Here is a 17,726-nt window from a genome sequence, read left to right on the forward strand (position 1 = left end):
TATCCAAAGGAGCTTACCTCAGGCTTATCCTAGCTCTACAGAGTCAGTGCCACCTAGTGGTTAATCACAAATCCTAGGCTGCACAAGAAACCTACTCTGGCCACATCACCAACTCCATCAGAAAGAACTATTTCATTATAAAGTGCAGACCACAAAGGACATTTATAAGTATTCTTACTTTCAAGGATATTGTTTTGATTCATATACTGCATTGCGCAACCTCTCCTGAGTCTATTCAGCCACTAAGCCCAAGTCATATGGCTTATAAAACAGACTCAGCCTTCTGGTATACATACTGATTCCATCATGTTGGGTGGCATGTTTCATCACAAGCTGAGTCTTATACAGTCAATGCCAATGTATACTTAAAATAGACTCCTAGAGCCACATTTACAACACAGATTCTGGACTGCCTAGAAAACATTGTTTAGAAAAACAAAGTGCACTCAAATTCAAATTCCAGCTCTAGAACAAATTATATGACTGTGCAAGTTATTTAAACATTCTGGGCTTTATTTTCTCAAATATCTCAAATACAGAGTCAATTGCCATCTTTTAATGCCATTATAGATATAGTTACATAAGTAAAATTATGTATGTAAAGTTCTACACATGAAATGTATATTCAATAAATAATAGCTATTATTATTTTAAAGTTTTTGATAAAGGATAAGATACATTAGCAGCCATTTTTATCTTCACTGAATAATTTTTAATTTCATAGATAAGAAAAGCAAAGTTTGATTGTACATATCACAGTATCTGAAAAACTACCCACATATTAGACATTTAAGATATATATATTGAGTGAATGGAAATGATGTTTTTCTGGCCCAAATGATCGATCCCTTTTTGCTCTCCCTTCCTTGCAGTAGCTTTTATGGCAATAGCATTCACCATTTTTCAGTTCATGGCCTATGAAGAGATTAAATTTCACCCACAGTTATTACATTGTTTACTCAGTCACTTGTAATCACCCTATTGCTATTTTAGAATTTTCTTGACTGCAATGTCTCATAAATTCAGAAGGCAAATTAATCACATTCTTGCTAAGTGAGATCTTTCCCTGACCCTCGCATAGTATTTGATTTGGCATATGTCACCTTAAAAGTATATCTTCCTAATGGTAGCAAAAGATAAATCTTATACAGTGATTATACTTTAATCAAAGTTGTCAGCCATTGGTTTACTACTAAAAGCTACTTTCTTCACCTAATTTTCTCTCTTCCTTAAAATGGCTACCACAATTGTGAAACACACAAAATTTGCTATACATAGAACAACCTTAGTCAGTCAGAAAATATAGTCTTCTGTCCTGGGTAATGAATCTGGAATGTAATGGGGAAGCTAACAAGATTTATGGAAACTATTGTGTGTGTTTTTTAATTACTGCTTTAATTTCATTAGCTGTAACGGATCTATTAAGATTTTCTGATTTGTTTTGGAAGATAGTATGCTTCTAGAAATTTATCCACATCATCCAAATTGTCCAATCTGTTGGCATATAGTTGTTGGTAATATTTACTTAAAATTGTTTGTATTTCTGTGATGTCAGTTGTTAATTCTCCTCTTAAATTTCTCATTTTATTTAATTGTGTCCTCTCTCTTTTTTCTTGATGAGTCTAGTTAAAGGTTTGTCGGTCTTGTTTATCTTATCAAAGAACCAACTCTTGCTTTCATTGAATTGTTGTACTGTTCATTTGTTTTGTTTTGTTTATTTTAGACTCTATTTTACTTATTTCTGCTCTGATCAGTATTTATTATTTTCTTTCTTCTCATTTTGGGCTTTGCTGTTTTTTTCTACTTTTTTTAAGTGTAAAGTTGTTTATTTGAGATTTTTCTTGCTTCTTGAGGTCGGCCAGTAATGCTATGAATTTCCCTTTTAGGACTGCTCTTGCTTTGTTCTACAGATTTTGGGTTGCTGTGGTCTCATTTGCATTTGTTTTAGGGAAACTTGTGATTTCATTGTTAACACATTTATTGTTTAGTAACATGTTATTTAGCCTCCATGTCTTTTTGTGTTTTTTAGGTTATTTCTTGTGATTGATTTCTAGTTTTACACCATTATTGTTAGAGAAGATGTTAGATATAAATTCAATCTTCTTAAATTTATTTAGACTTATTTGTCTCCTAATATGTGGTCTATCCTGAAAAATGTTCCTTGTACACTTGAAAAGAATGTGTATTCTGCTGCGTCGGAGTGAAATACTCTGAAGATATCTATTACATCCATCTGATCTACTGTATCATTTAAAGTCACTGTTTCCTTGTTGATTTTCTGTCTGGAAGATTTATCCACTGATTCTAATGGGTGTCAAAATTTCCTACTATCACTGTATTACTGACTTATGGGTTTCTATGTTAGATGCATTACTGTTTACATGGTTATATCCTCTTGTTGGATTGCTTCCTTTATCCTTATGTAGTGTCCTTCTTTGTGTCTTTGTTTTAAAGTTTATTTTATCAGATGAGTATTGCAACCCAAGCTTTTATTTTATTTCCATTTATATGAAACTAGAGGCCCCGTGCACGAATTTCGTGCACAGGGCTCCCTCAGCCCAACCTGCACCCTCTACAATCCAGGAGCTCTCAGGGGATGTCCTACTGATGGCTTAGGCCCACTCCCCATGGTTCTCTGCTCTCTGCAGGGCCTGGAGGTTTCCCTGCAGCCATGGAGATGAAGCCCCCATGCCGTGCTGTCCGCTCTCTGCCTGCTGCTGCCATGCGCCATGCAAAGGAAGCCCCAATGCCCTGCAGTGTGCTCTGTCTGCCAGGCCTGGGAGCTTCGCCAACACTAACACACTAAGGAAGCCCCCAAGCCCTGCTGTCTGGGCTCTGTCTGCTGGGCCTGGGGGTATTCCACTGCCTCTGCTCTAAGGAAGCCGCCATGCCCTGCTCTCCGGGCTCTGTTTGCAGGGCCTGGGGCTTCCCCACTGCCGTGCTGAGGAAGCCAACATGCCCTGCTGTCCCAGCTCTGTTTGCAGGGCCTGGGGCTTCCCCGCTGCTGCGCTGAGGAAGCCTCCATGCCCTGCTCTCTGGGCTCTGTAAAGCCGCTGCCCCGCTGAGGAAGCCGCCAGGCCCTGCTCTCCGGCCTCTGTCAGCAGGGCCTGGGGCTTCCCTGCTGCTTCGCTGAGGAAGCCACCACTTCCTTGCTGCTGCACTGAGGAAGCCGCCATGCCCTGCTCTCTGGCCTCTGTCTGCAGGGCCTGGCAGCTTCCCCACTGCCACACTGAGGAAGCTGCCATGCCCTGCTCTCCAGCCTCTGTTTGTTGGTCGGACAGGCCAGACACTCCAGCAGCGGGGCTGAGGTGACTGGGCGCCACCATCTTGTGGCTATGGGGGCCGCCATTTTTGTCGCGGAGGTACAGTTAATTTGCATATTACTCTATTATTAGATAGGATATCGTTTTCATCCCTTTACTTTTAGTCTGTGTTAATCTTTCATTCTGAGGTAGGTCACTTTGAACAGTATATATACGGATCTTGTTTTCTTATGCATTCTGCTACCCTATGTCTTTTGATTGAAGCAGTTAAGCCAATTACATTTAAAGTTATTATTAACAGGTATTGATATTTTATTCTTTTAACTATCTCCTCCTCCTCCTCCTCCTCCTCCTCCTCCTCCTCCTCCTCCTCCTCCTCCTCCTCATCCTTCTTCTTAAAGTAGGCCCTTGACCACCTGTGCTGGCTGCTCCATAAATGTCACTTATGTGGGATATGTGGGCCCTCATGTTTTAATTGAGTATTGGTTGCTATTGATTGTGCCACTAGTTCCCACAGGACACCTACTATACAAGTCCACCCTACTAGACTGGAACTCATAGCAGATCTACCTAATACATAAAAACAGTAAGGCAGCCAAAATAGGGTGACAAATAAATATGTACCAAATGAAAGAACAGGAGAAATCTCCATGTAAAAAGAGCTAAATGAAATCTCCGGAGGCAAGCAATTTATCAGATATAGACTTCAAAAAATGGTTATAAGGATGCCCAAGGAACTTGGTGATAACTACAAGGAACTTGGTGAGAACTACAACATTGAGAAAAAGGACATATTAAACCATAAAAAAGAAACAGTCAGAAGTGAAGAATACACTGGAAGCCTGAGTTGGGCCTTGACAAGCAAATAAACAAACCAAAATGCAGGAGAAAGTCATTTAAAGCAGAAGGACCAAACAAAATAGACGGATGCAGTTGAGAAAAAAACATGATATAGTATTTATTGATTCAACAAAGATTTAATGGGAACCCCTAAGTGCTAGGCTCTGAAGAGTTACTGAGGATACAGGGGTGAACAAAACAAACAAAAAAAACCACACACCCTCCTAGAATTCAGAATTCAGCACAGTTACAATGTGATAAATTATATAAAGGAGACTACCGTAGGGGCCTTAGTCTTGTATACATGGTGAGATATGGCAAAAAGCCACTCTAATAAAATGATATTAAGCAGATATCTGTGATAAATAGAAAATAATGTGAGATGGGATGGGGAGAAAAGAGAAAGAAGTGGGGGAAAGTCAATGTAGCTGTTTGGCTGTGAAGAGGAGAGAACATCTGTAGAGCCCTGAAGCAGGAGAGGGCGTGGTACATCTGAGAAGCCTGAGCAAGTAAGCATGGTTTCAGATAGAGTGAAAGGGGCAAAACAGGAAATTAAGGTTAGAGAGGCAGGCAGGGGCCCTTTTTTTTACTCCATTGTCTATAAACAATGATAAGTGTTTGTTTGCTTAATCTTCCCTAAAAACAATTGGGTGACAAAAACAGAATTGAGAATAGAGGTACATGTACATAAAAAAATAAGTGTTAAACATGTGAGATTCTTGAAATATATCTAGGTAGATAAATGTAGGTTGATAAATAGATAGAGATTGAGAATTACAAAGATAGAGATATGTACCAGGGAAAGTGGCATGATTATTTTGCTTGGGATGATGTTGGGTCATTACGGATTCACATAAAAAGTTGCAGAGGACTTGAGCCTTGAGAGAGGAGGTGTCTTATAGGGCCAAGCAATGCATTCCTTATTTGGCTATTCTTTCACATGCCTGGAGAAAAAGTACTGTTTGCTAACCTATCATCAGTTGCGTGCTTCTTTGTTAGTTACTTTGCTGCTCATTTGACATTCCTTTTCCCAAAACAATGACACAAAATAATGAGCCCATGTTCAGCAGGAGCTGTCAAATTAGCAACATTGCAAAACAATAATCAGAGAAAATGGATTGTGGTGTTCATGCTCTAGCAATGACTGTTCCTCTGTGGAGCTATTAGCAAAACCAAGCGATTGGATCAGTATGCAATTTTAATGAAGTCCGGAGTACACAAATGGAAAATTACATGGGAGGTGTTTTATTTCTTTTTTGGAAGACATACATTTGCTCTTCTTTTTCAGAAATGCTAGACCCTTTATCGCTATGGGTGCTTGGAGTCAAGTCACAGAAATAATCAGCACTAGAATTTTTGAAAGGTGATATTCACCAGTGATCTCACAGGACAGGAAACCTACAATTGTCACTGGTCAGCACCCCAGCTTATTTTAATAATAAAAAAAGACCAATTTAGTTAACAAAGAGAAAGGTAGTATGGAATATCCCAGGCATAAATAAGCTCTTGAATTTGCTAGATGGTTTTAAGAGGCCTCCAGAACCACACTTTTTTTCAGTTTCCACACATGTAAAAAGGGCTGGATGAATAATTAAAAGATATGATTACTTCTTTTATTATCTTGTATTTTTAAAGCAGCTAAAAATACAGATATATGAATTTATAAATCTTATGAAATACATGTTTATTCTTCTTTTATTTTTTTTTAATGTTAGGTCTTGTACATCAATCCTGAAACACTTCTGCTAAACAAAGCATCAACCCCTTTTCTCATTAAATAGAAATGAAACTGAAAAGTGAACAGCCTAGCAAAGTTTTTTGTAAGCATCAATCTGCCAATGAATATTTATTTGAAACTAACTGGTGGCTGTCACTCTTCAGATATTTTAGTAAATAAGACATAATGATCTTATCTTCATGATATAAGAAAATCAATGGAGAAAAACAAAACTAACAAAATATGAGTTGAATCTTAAAAGGGCAATAAAAGAGAAATGAGAAATATAAAAAAATAGAACATATAGAAAATAGCAAAAGAAAGCAATATAATCAAGTCCAATATACAAATAATCACAATAAATGTAAATTGACTAAATCGACAAGCTAAAAGCAGAGATTTTCAGATTTGAAAATAAGAAAATCAAATTGAGTCACATGACATTTTAAAATGGCACAACTAATATAATAAAAAGGTTGAAATAAAAAGGATGAAAAAAGTTATACCAGATAAATATAAAATATTTAAGAAAGTATTTACATCAGACAATATAGTCTACAATAACAAAAAGCATCATTAATGATAGAGAGGGCAACTCTCTATAGATAAATACTTCAGTTTAATTGGAACATATAAAAATTCTAAATTGATACACATGTGACAAAATTTCACATTGTGCTAGGACAACTGGATGGATAGCTACTGCAAAAGAATTGTGTGCTTTTAATGGATGGAATATGTGGTATGTAAAGTAGCACATAAAAATATTTATGTCCTTAATTGCTATAGTAGAAAAGAAAAGGGGCTAAAAATGAGTTGTGTTCAATTTCAGAATTTTTAAAAAGAAAAGAGCAAATGTGAAGAAAATAGAAGGAAAATATAAAGATAGCAGAAGTACATGAACTAAGAAACAAAAATACAAAAAAGAGCACCAGAAAAGCTATGTGTTGGTTCTTTGAATAAACTTGCAAAATTTATGAACTTCTGGCAAACCTGTACAAGATGAAGACATTAAAAATATACAATACAGTATGAGATACAAAGAGAAATTATAAATGCTTCAGAGATTAAAAGTATCAGGGAATACATTAAGCAGCATTGAGTCAATAATACAAATGTTAAGATAATGATAAAATTTCTAGAAAAGTATAATTTACCAAAACAGATTTAAGATTAAATAAAATCCTTCACAGCCCTGTAACAATTGAAGAGCTTGAATGAGCTGTTTAAAATAATTCTAAAAAGAATACAGTAAACCTAAAAGATTTTAAAAGTTACTGCTACCAAATTTTTAAAGACATTCTTACAAACATATAAATTTGTTTTTCAGACATAAAAACAGCACTTAATTCACTATACAAATCCAATCTCATTTAAGAAAAGCAATAAATACAATGGAAAGGATGAAATACTGCCATTTTCGACAACATGGATGAACCTTGAGAATATTATGCTAAGTGAAATAAGTCAGGCAGAAAAAGCTAAGAACCATACAATTTCACTCAGATGTGAAGTATAAAACTGAAACTCGTGGACACAAACAGCAGTGTAGTGGCTGCCAGAGGGAAGAGGTGGGGGGTGGAGAATGAAGGGTACCTCATATATGGTGACAGAAGATGATTTGACTTTGGGTGATGAGCACACAGTGCAATATACAGATCTTATAACATAGAAATCTACACCCGAAACCTATGTGATGCTATTAATCAATGTCACCCCAATAAATTCAATAAAAGAGAAAAATAATAAAAATTTATTTTAAAATAAATCCAGTTATTATAAAAAGAATAATGATTAACTTATTTTTAAAACAGACATGGAAGGGTATAAGAACTGGAAATCTTTATATGTTAGTCCCCATTTTATGATTAAAAAAGAAAAGAAAAAAATCTATGATCATTTCAATTAACTGGAGAGATAAATGAAGTCAAGGAAATGTTTGAAAATTTACATATATTTTATTAATATACCATAACATTAATTGAAGTTTTTAAATTTTGCTAGATCATTAACAATGGAAATTATAGATATTTCTTTCATCTTATTGTACATTAATTGAAATTAATTTTTGTGTCTTATATTTTAACAATGAATTGCTTATTATTTTTAATCTTAAAGAAAGTTTACTGCTTCAATTAATTTATTACTTAAAATATTACAGTAACAACCAAGAATTGTGTTTTCCCCCTTTATTGTCTAGTTTTTGATAATTCCCTCAAGTTCTTGCTTTAGAAACTTTCTGGAAACTGCCAGGCAGCTTGATGTCATAAAAATATAAAGGTTAATTTTCTCAATTGCCTAGACTTTAATTACAACACATCAGTTATTTAGACTGTTTGACATTTCCTGTAAATTCCTCTAATTAGGAAACCCTTAGAGATTCCTATGAAAGGAGATGAAATTACCAAAATGTGTTGGCACAGATAGATATTTTTCCTCTTACTGAGTGAACTCAAAACATGATAAACATTAGGAAAAACTTAAGAGTTAGAATATCACAGTTAAAATGTTGAGTAGTGTGACTTCAAATGTTGTCTGGGTTTGTTGTGATTGCTTCATAGCTCATACTTCGTTTCGTATGGAAGGAGGATGTGCTTGCATTTATATACAAAAAGAAATTATAATTAAAGAAGGGGAGCTCATGTTAGACTGGAGAGTCAGAAATTCGGTGTTAATATTCAGGAGAAAAAGTTATCTTAGATTTAAAATCTAAACAAATAATGACATTTTGTTTACTTATTTTTTTACCAAGAGTAAAAAGTGTTAGCTTCCACATGTAACATAACTATGTAATGTCAACAGCAACAGCAGCAAAAGTACAGATTGGCAATCAGCCCACGTTTTAATCTACTGAACATGAAACAAATGTTCTCTTCCTCATGGACAATAACCAGGTCATCACAAAACCTGCCAAATCCCTAACCACTCATACCAGCTATGCCGTATGTTTTTAGCTGAACACAACCTGATACCATAAATAAAGTGCACATTTAATCATGGATCAGACAGAAATATTAGAATGTTAAACTCAAAGAGATTCTTAACTCCAATTTTGACCTTATGTCTGAATCATTTTTTATTCAGAAGGCCCGATTTATCATAAAAAATATACCTTTTAAACAAATAACTAAGTTTTAACTACGAACCTGGTATCTATTGCAAAGTAGAAAGAAAGAAATGGGCTGGTAATACTCATGGTCAGAATTGAGGCTGAGAAAGCAGATGCCCGGGAAGTCCTGGCTACTCTAGGACTCAGCCTGGAGCTGGTGTGTCTCGAGCCAGTATTTGCTGGCAAATCTAGTAAACAAGACCCAGTTAGGTTTCTGAGTTGTTGAGTGGCCAACAGCAACAACATTACTAATAACGATAAATAAAATTTATTGTGAATTTCTTATATTCAAGGAAGTGTTTTGAGCCCATAATTCTCACTCTAATCATGAGCTAATGGTACATGCACAAGTGTTATACTTATTTACAAATGGGGAAGTGAAACACCAGGAGTCTGAGGACATTGTCAAGGGCGCATGGAAAGCTGGTGTCTGAGCCTTACCTTCTGCTAACTACTTTCACTTTTGGGAAGGTAACAGGAAGCATTAAAATTAGATTGTCAGGCCTGAGGCCAGTGTCCAGAAATTTGAAACACTGAGCATAGTCTATAGGCTGAAGGTTGAATTCATCAAGTACCTCCTGTCCTTTGGCATTTATTGAAGCTGTATCAATGAGTTCATAACTTAAGTCCTGGTCCCTTAATTAAATAACAACACAACTTTGATTGTTAAATAAATATGAGAAAGTTTGGAAATTAACTTGTACTATATTTAGCAAAGATTATTCTGTGTTCGTTAGTTTAATACTTTACTTGGAGTCTTAAAGTTTTACTTTGAGTTTATATTATGGCTGAGAATGAATATTAAGTTAAAAATGCCATTGTATTATTTTTGCCCATCCTATGTATACTGTAATAGTTGAAAGGTTTTTGGATTCTGGCCTCTATTACAATGAAAGTTTCTGAATTTCTGGTATGCTACAAGAGTCTGCTCCCCCCCCCCCCTCCAACCCCTGCCTACCCAAACCTTCCAAATATTGAATTCCTTAAATGGGATCAAGAGGAATCAGCCCGATCTAACTGGATACTTTCCATGTTGTTGATGCTTTTTTTTTTTGCTGTGCAAAAACCTTTTTAATTTGATGTAGTCTCATTCGTTTATTTCTTCATTTGTTTCCTTTGACAGAGGTTGCTAGAGGGTTGGAGGGTTGGGAGACTGGGTGAAAAAGGTGAAGGAATTGATTACAGATTAGTAATTAGAAAATAGCCATAGGGATGTAAAGTAACAGCATAGGAAATGTAGTCAATAATATTGTAATAACAATTTTTGGTGCCAGTTGGACACTGGAAATATCAGGGGGAACACTGTAAAGTATATGGTTGTCTAACCACTAAGGTGTACATCTGAAACTAATACAAAATAATATTGAATGTAAGTTGTAATTTAAAAAATAAAAAAATATTTTAATAATATGTAGAAAACTGGATACTGTCAAGGGGAGACCCAGTATAGGTGGTTCCGAGTTGCACCTATATGGCCAATGAGAATAGAATGGAGCCTAGGAAACTTCAGAAACTTGTCAAGATCAATCTTCTAATTATTAGCAAAGCCCTGTGCTCTATGTATGCATGACTGTCTAAGCTAGTGGCAAGGTTTCAACATATACATGACAATCACAGCAAGAAAAGTACCACCTTCTTTTACCCATTAGATTCTGTTTCTTTTTACCACTAATACTGAATCCAAACCTGCTTCAAAATATGAGTTTCTAATTCAATGACTGTGATTTTTATTCCTCAATTGCATAATTTATTATAATACCTTCCTGTTAACTCCTAGAAATAAAAAGTGGACAGATAATTGCTCAAATACATTAGAAAATGTTTCATACTTTTAAAGAGTTGCAAATATTAACCATTAAAGCTTCCCAATCAATTTTTTTACCAGTGTTTCCCAACTTTCTTCAAAAAATGCATATTGAAAAGCCAGGTAACTACTCTTACACAGAAAGCACATTTAAAAATAGCAGTCAAGCAAAACTTCTTTAATTTCTTTCAGCATTGTAAACCCAAATGCCCCTTATTCCAAGAAACATTGCTTATCTTTGTTCCCATAGCTTAATCTTGGTGAGGAATGATATTATTAGTTTTATTGAAAATGGGGAAACACTAACCTCTAAAGACCTTTTATTTAATTTCACATGTATATTTACCAGTTAAAGATTATGTGTGTGTGTGTGTGTGTGTGTGTGTGTGTGTGTGTGTGTGTGTGTTGTGAGTTTTCATGCTTTTGTGTGTGTGTGGTGGTTTTGTGTTGTGTTGTGTGTTTTTTTGTACTAAAAAGAATAGGTAGTCTGAACATATTCTACAATCTCGTTATTGATTGATAAACTTACTACATATCCAGATATATATTTTCTACTCAAAGTTGTTTTCCTTCAAAATGTTGAGGCCTGTTTCATTTTCTCAGTCTCTAGAATTACTTAAATGTCTGATACCCATCTGTTCTTCATCCTTTATATGCAACCTGTTGTGTTTTGTGTTTTCTCTCAGGAAGCTTTTTGGATATTGTAGTGATCTTTGAGGCCCTGCTGTTTTACCAGTAGATATTTAGCTGCATGTCTTTTGTAATTTTTTTAGATAATGAAAACTCATCTTTTGCATCACTGATAAATGTAAACTGTTCTTTTAAAAAATATTTTTATTGATTTCAGAGAGGAAGGAAGTGAGAAAGAGAGATGGAAACATCAATGATGAGAGAGAATCATTGATCTGCTGCCTCCTGCACGCCCCCTCCTGGGGATGGAGCCCACACCGGGGCATGGTTCATAGGTCGACAGTCAACCACTGAGCCAAGCCTACCATGCTAAACTGCTCTGTTTTCATTATTGTCTCTTCTCCACTTTCTCAGGATGCTTTGTGCAGTGGTCCCTATTAGAGGGAAAATGAATGTTCTGAACTCATCTTCCATCTCATTACTTGTCTCTTTGTTGTTTAATTCTATATCCTAAAGTCCTTTCCTGTGTTCTGTCTATAATCTCTTTCCTTCCAGGTTCAGTTCTTTAGTTCATTTAATACAGTCCTTCTCTTTGTCCTACCTTTCTCAGCTGTCTGGTAATTCTGCTTATCCGACGATATTTATGAAGCACGTGCTGACAATCTTAGTAGCTGTTTTGGATTTCCTCAGGAGACCCATAGGTGTGTTTCCCCCTGCATCCTGTGTACAGGGAAGCAAGCGTCTACTTGTCCTTGCTTTGGGGAGAGCACACTTGGCTCTTAGACAGACTGCACTCTGCTTTCAGCGCCAGAATATAGATGTCTTTATCCTAGAATATTGGGTCCCAGCCCAGGAGCCTAGTTTTCCCAGGCAAATGATCCCATGTCATTTTAATCCCCGTCAGCCCAGATTTACCCGGGAGCCACTGACCCGCAGCCTCTCCACGTGTGGAGGCGAGGTGCTGCTGGGCTGCTCTTCCTGCAGACCGCCTTTCACCTACTGACGGAATTTACTCTCCTCCCTGCTCTCCAAATCTCCAAAGGGAGCTGGGTGCCCGAGAAACACAGCTTCCACTCTTACTTCAGCTCTCTCCTCAGTGTTTTTGGACTGTGCTCTCCTTTAACAGTCAGTGTACTTGCATGTGCTCTGTTTTCTAGAAATTCATTAAAATATTGTTGTTATTCTATATTTTCATTCCAGTATTGTTACAGACTATTTTTTTCCTTTTCATTCATCTTCATTGTATTTTCATTGGGATTTCATAAGGAACAGGAGGTAAGTGTTTATGTAAAATTTCCCCTCTTGAAAAGAAAATGTAAAATCAATATTTTGGCATTATTGCATGGTATTTAACCTTGAGTCAGGTTTGTATCCTGACTCTGCCTTTTCCAAGTTTGACAGTGTGCAAATGACTTAACTTTTTAGTTGCATTTCTTTGTCTCTAAAATGTAGAGGTCCTAATCGTACTTACCTTATACAGTTATTTGAATATTTATACATATATGCCATATTAAAAAATGCTTATTGTACAGAAATGATCAATAAATGTTAGTTATTATGGTAATGACACTCATGTTGCAGGGATCAATGAACTTTATACCTTTTCAAGAAGTGTCGAGTTTGCTGAAACTGGTTTGGCTCAGTGGATAGAGCGTCGGCCTGCGGACTGAAGGGTCCCAGGTTCGATTCTGGTCAAGGGCATGTACCTTGGCTGCAGGCACATCCCCAGTAGGGGGTGTGCAAGAGGCAGCTGATCGATGTTTCTAACTCTCTATCCCTCTCTCTTCCTCTCTGTAAAAAATCAATAAAATATATTTAAAAAAATAAAAATAAAGGTGGTTTATTAAAAAAAAAAGTGTCGAGTTTGATGCTAAGGTAATACACCATAGTATGTAAAAGTTTCCTGTGTTGTTTTTAGCTTTTCTTTTTATTTATTTTCTCTTTTAGTACTTAAGGGATACCAAATATATCACCTGTACAAACCCCTTTGGCCAGCTGTATTCAAAGGTCAAAATTTATGAAGTGAGTACATGGCATCTTCTCATGAGTAAATATTTAAGGGCTCTTAGTTATTTTAAAGAGGAAAAGATACTGAGTAACCTGCCATGGCTTTTATGCATCAGAAAAATTGAGATGAACACATATGGAGAGAGATGTCTGGTATAGTAGGTGTAGTACACCTTTAAGGGATGGGGCATTGTAGCGAAGATGTTGAAAATTAAATAAACAAATTTGACTATGATTCTGAAAATATAGTTTTTGCATCCTATGTTACTAACTAACCCAGTTTATAACTTTTATTCCATTGCTCACAACTGAACACCTGCTCCCTTTACTCTGTATGTTGAAAATGACTCAGTAAGCCCTGCCTTGCACAGCAGCTTCTTTCAGGATACAGGTGTTTGGGATATAAGGCAGTAAACACATTCAGCCGGCTCCAAAGTTAAGCTGCATTGAAGCCTTATGATTTTTGAAAAAATCTGAAGCAATTCTCTGAAGAAAATGCCATAAAGGAGTTATTTCATATGATGAAAACAACACAAGGTTATACAGAAAAGAATATAAATCTACAATTTGTAAATAATGCAATAATATCACTATGCAATGTAATGAATAATTTGAAATTTACAAAAATGAAGAGAATGGCCAAAGAAAAGAAATACTATTATCTTTTCATCACGGCCTATTGTTAAAATCAAGCAAGTTACTATAAGGAAGACGTTTTAGTAGATCACTTAAAATAATTGTATTTTCAGCAAGCAAAACACAAAGTGTATATACCTAAGTTTTGAGGATATTTATTATTTTTAAATTCACTGCTAAGTTCACTGGGTTGGAAGCTGGGATTCAGTTTATTCATATAACTGTGTTTAGGAATTTGTATTAAAATTTTATTACTGGTGTATTAATTATAGTAGAGGCCCAGTGCACACATTCATGCACCGGTGGGGTCCCTCAGCCTGGCCTGCGCCCTCTCGCAATCCGGGACCCCTCGAGGGCTGTCAGACTGTCGGATGTCTGCAGTCCAACATCCCCCGAGGGATGTAGTAGTGTGCGAAGCGGCAGGCGGCCAGGGAGGAGCCTGAGCCCGGGCCAGGTGCTGTGCCACTCCTGCTCATCCTGGCCCCGCTGTGCCTGCAGCTGCCACGGCTCGGTAGCACAGCTGCAGAGGCAGGAGAGGCTCGCACCACTGCAGCCCCGCCCGCTGTGGGAGCACACTGACCACCAGGGGGCAGCTCCTGCATTGAGCATCTGCCCGTTGGTGGTCAGTGCGCGTCATAGCAACTAGTCAAATGGTCAACTGGTCGAATGGTCAACCAGTCCCTTAGGGTTTTATATATATAGATAATTATCTCTTAAGTAAACTTTATTTTCATTTCTTTTAAAGCTATTGATAAATCTCCATAATATTTTCATATTTTTGAAAAATGGAGTCATTTTAACTTATTTATTCAAGGTTTATTTTCTTTAATATATATTTATACTGGTCAACATTCTGAAAAATAGACTATATGATACTCAAAGAAATGAAAAAGATACAATAATCTCAGGCCCTTGAAAGTAACGTCCTAATATAAGCTATAATGACATTCTAGTAGGTTCAAGAAAAATGAGCAGAACACCATTAAAAGCATCATTCTACTGCCTTAGGAGGTTAATGATAAAAATGATCCTTTCCAATTAATATAAATGCCATTGAAAGCATACAAAAAAGTGAAGCATTGGTGGGTGATCACTTCCATTATATTCAGTGTGCTCTTGATGCTTATCTTTTATTAGCATTCTGTTTTTCATTAGTAGTTCATTTCAACAAATGGTAGTGCTTTATTAAGGTGGAAATATAGAACAAAACACGTGAAAAGAGATCCAAAGACCATTATCTTTTAATTTTAAACCTACATTGTTATCGGTTCCTTTATATACTGAATATACACAGTGGCCTTAGGTGTGCTACCCAGTAAGTCTCAATGCCTATTCGTGTTCAAATTACTTAAATTAAAATATTGAAAACTTGGTTCCGGTTATAAACTAGCCTCATTTCAAGTACTCAATAGCCAAATGTGGCAGATACTTATTACATTGAATAGTGTAGATACAGAACATTCCCATCAGACCAGAAAGTTCTTTTGGACAACACTGGCTAGAGTTTTCAACAGATTGGGTTGGAATTTGTGCTTTTCATTGAAATAAAACTAGGTCTGAGTGAAACCAATGAGAGCATTTTTGAGTTACTGCACTGATTTTTGTTGGAACATCATATTTTAGAACAAAAAATGAGCTCACTTGGAGTAATTTTTCCCAGGCCTTTCATTAAACAGTTAAAGGTAGGACAAACCAGGGATGGTGAATATGTGATGGAAAACAGAGTATTGGTTGGAAAATAAGTGGTAAAGCTGGACTTAGTATTTAAGGCCCCTGATGTGAATTTTATTTCTCAGTCTACTATACCACACTGTCGTACTTAAGATTATTTCACTCTTAGTATTTTACTACCACCAGAGGAAAAAATAATAATAAATTACCACCAAGTTAGCAAGGCATCAGTGAAATCATTAGTTATGAGAAGGAATATAGGGGGCAACCTGGGGGTGGGTGGGGGCTAGCAATCCAAATCTGTGCCAGTGACCAGTGTCCTAGTGCACATTCTTGTTAGTCTATAATGAAGTCACTGCCCCTTCTTTAGGCAATAGTTTGTTTTCCTGGCTGCTCCCAGTTTGCAGGGGCCACAGGCTGGGAATTTGGCAGCTTGGCCGGAGGGCGGGTGGTCGCTGGCACCATCCAGGCCAAACGTTTAGATACAATCTAACTTCCCCATTCTGACTGACTCAGGAGGGGCTGTGGAAGCCCACCACAAAAGCCTGGTAGTTAGGGAACAAAGAAACTTAGGAATATATACTTAAGGGGTGATCTCATTGTGTAAGGGGGTTCAGGCTTTGGATCTTTGAATCCCCTGAGCCAGCAGCGCTGCTTTCAATTAAGGGTTTTTTCCTGAATCTCCAGTACTCGTTGTGTATGTTCTGGTCGCCTGGTAAATTCTGCAACACTCTAGTTTAGAATAGAATAAGATATACTCAGATGTTCATTTCTTAAAGCTGCTTTCTGTCTCTGAAATCACTCATGCTATCTTTTCAACTTTAAATTTCTGCTGAACACAAAGTTACTAAACTTGAAGTTCAGTTGCATTTTACGGCAAAAGGCAAAAAGAAAACATGCCCTCTTTTAGTCTTGCAACTTAAAGTTATACGTTTTCCAGAGACTGTTCTTTACATCTTTTTTTTGGCCTGATCTCACAATAGTTTCAGAGTTGTCACCTCATCCATCTGATTCGTTGTTTTATTTTACGGCTTATGAAGAACATTTAATGGCTAAAGTATTTCCAATATTTATTTCTAGCTGAAAATGTAAGTAAGTAAAGGATCAAAAACCCAACATTTTTTGACATGATAGAGTAGGGAATCACAAATAAAATCTGATAAGAGTGCTTTGAAGAGAATAAAAGATAAGTAGGCAAATATAAGGGATTCTTCTAATTAATGATAGAACTGTAAAAATTTTAAATACAATTTAAATGGATACATTTCAGGGAAAATAGTGCATTCACTCACATCCTTCTTTTCTGGTGGATGGTCATGCCCTCAGCCATACCGATGCTGGTACAGAATGCTATGTGATCCTCACTACAACTGTGAAAGGAGAGGGGAGACAGTATGGGTGTGTTTTTTTTTCAAGAATTATGAATATGAGGCCAGGTGGTAATAAGTTGATGATGGCTTGTTTAGCTGCAACATCATATACAGTCAGGGCTGTAATTGATGGCAATCTATTATATGAGATAAGCATCTTTATCCATTTTCTGAAGGGAAATTTTTAAATAATATGAAAGAGGTTAAATATATTTACAATAAACCACAACCAGATTGTAGGTCCCATAAAGATAGAACCCTGGACCAAGCTCTTTCTGCAGTCTCCCAAAATAATTAGCACCTAACAGGTGCTAGTCAATGTGGTTCTCATAGTCGCTTCTATCACTTCCTCTCCTTTCAATTGACTTACTGAATTTCTTCACCAGAAAGAAATGGCTGTAGGTACAGGTCTCTGCTTTTATCCTCTTAAGCTTTCTTTTCATTTTCTTGATGCTTTACCATTTAGTGACCCTTTTCCGGGTCTCTGGCTATTTCACATGAAAATTCAAGCTGAATCTGAATGGATAGTTTTTACTAATAAAAAACCTAGAGGTTCCTTTGTGATGCCTCACAGTTCACAACATGGAGCTCAGCCTTCAATTTAAACATATATCCACAAAATATTTTTGATTCTGTCAGACATAAAAAAAATTGATAAAATTTAGTTGGATTTTTCTTC

The sequence above is a fragment of the Cnephaeus nilssonii genome, assembly GCF_951640355.1.
Source record: "Cnephaeus nilssonii genome assembly, chromosome: 11".
Classification (NCBI taxonomy): Eukaryota; Metazoa; Chordata; class Mammalia; order Chiroptera; family Vespertilionidae; genus Cnephaeus; species Cnephaeus nilssonii.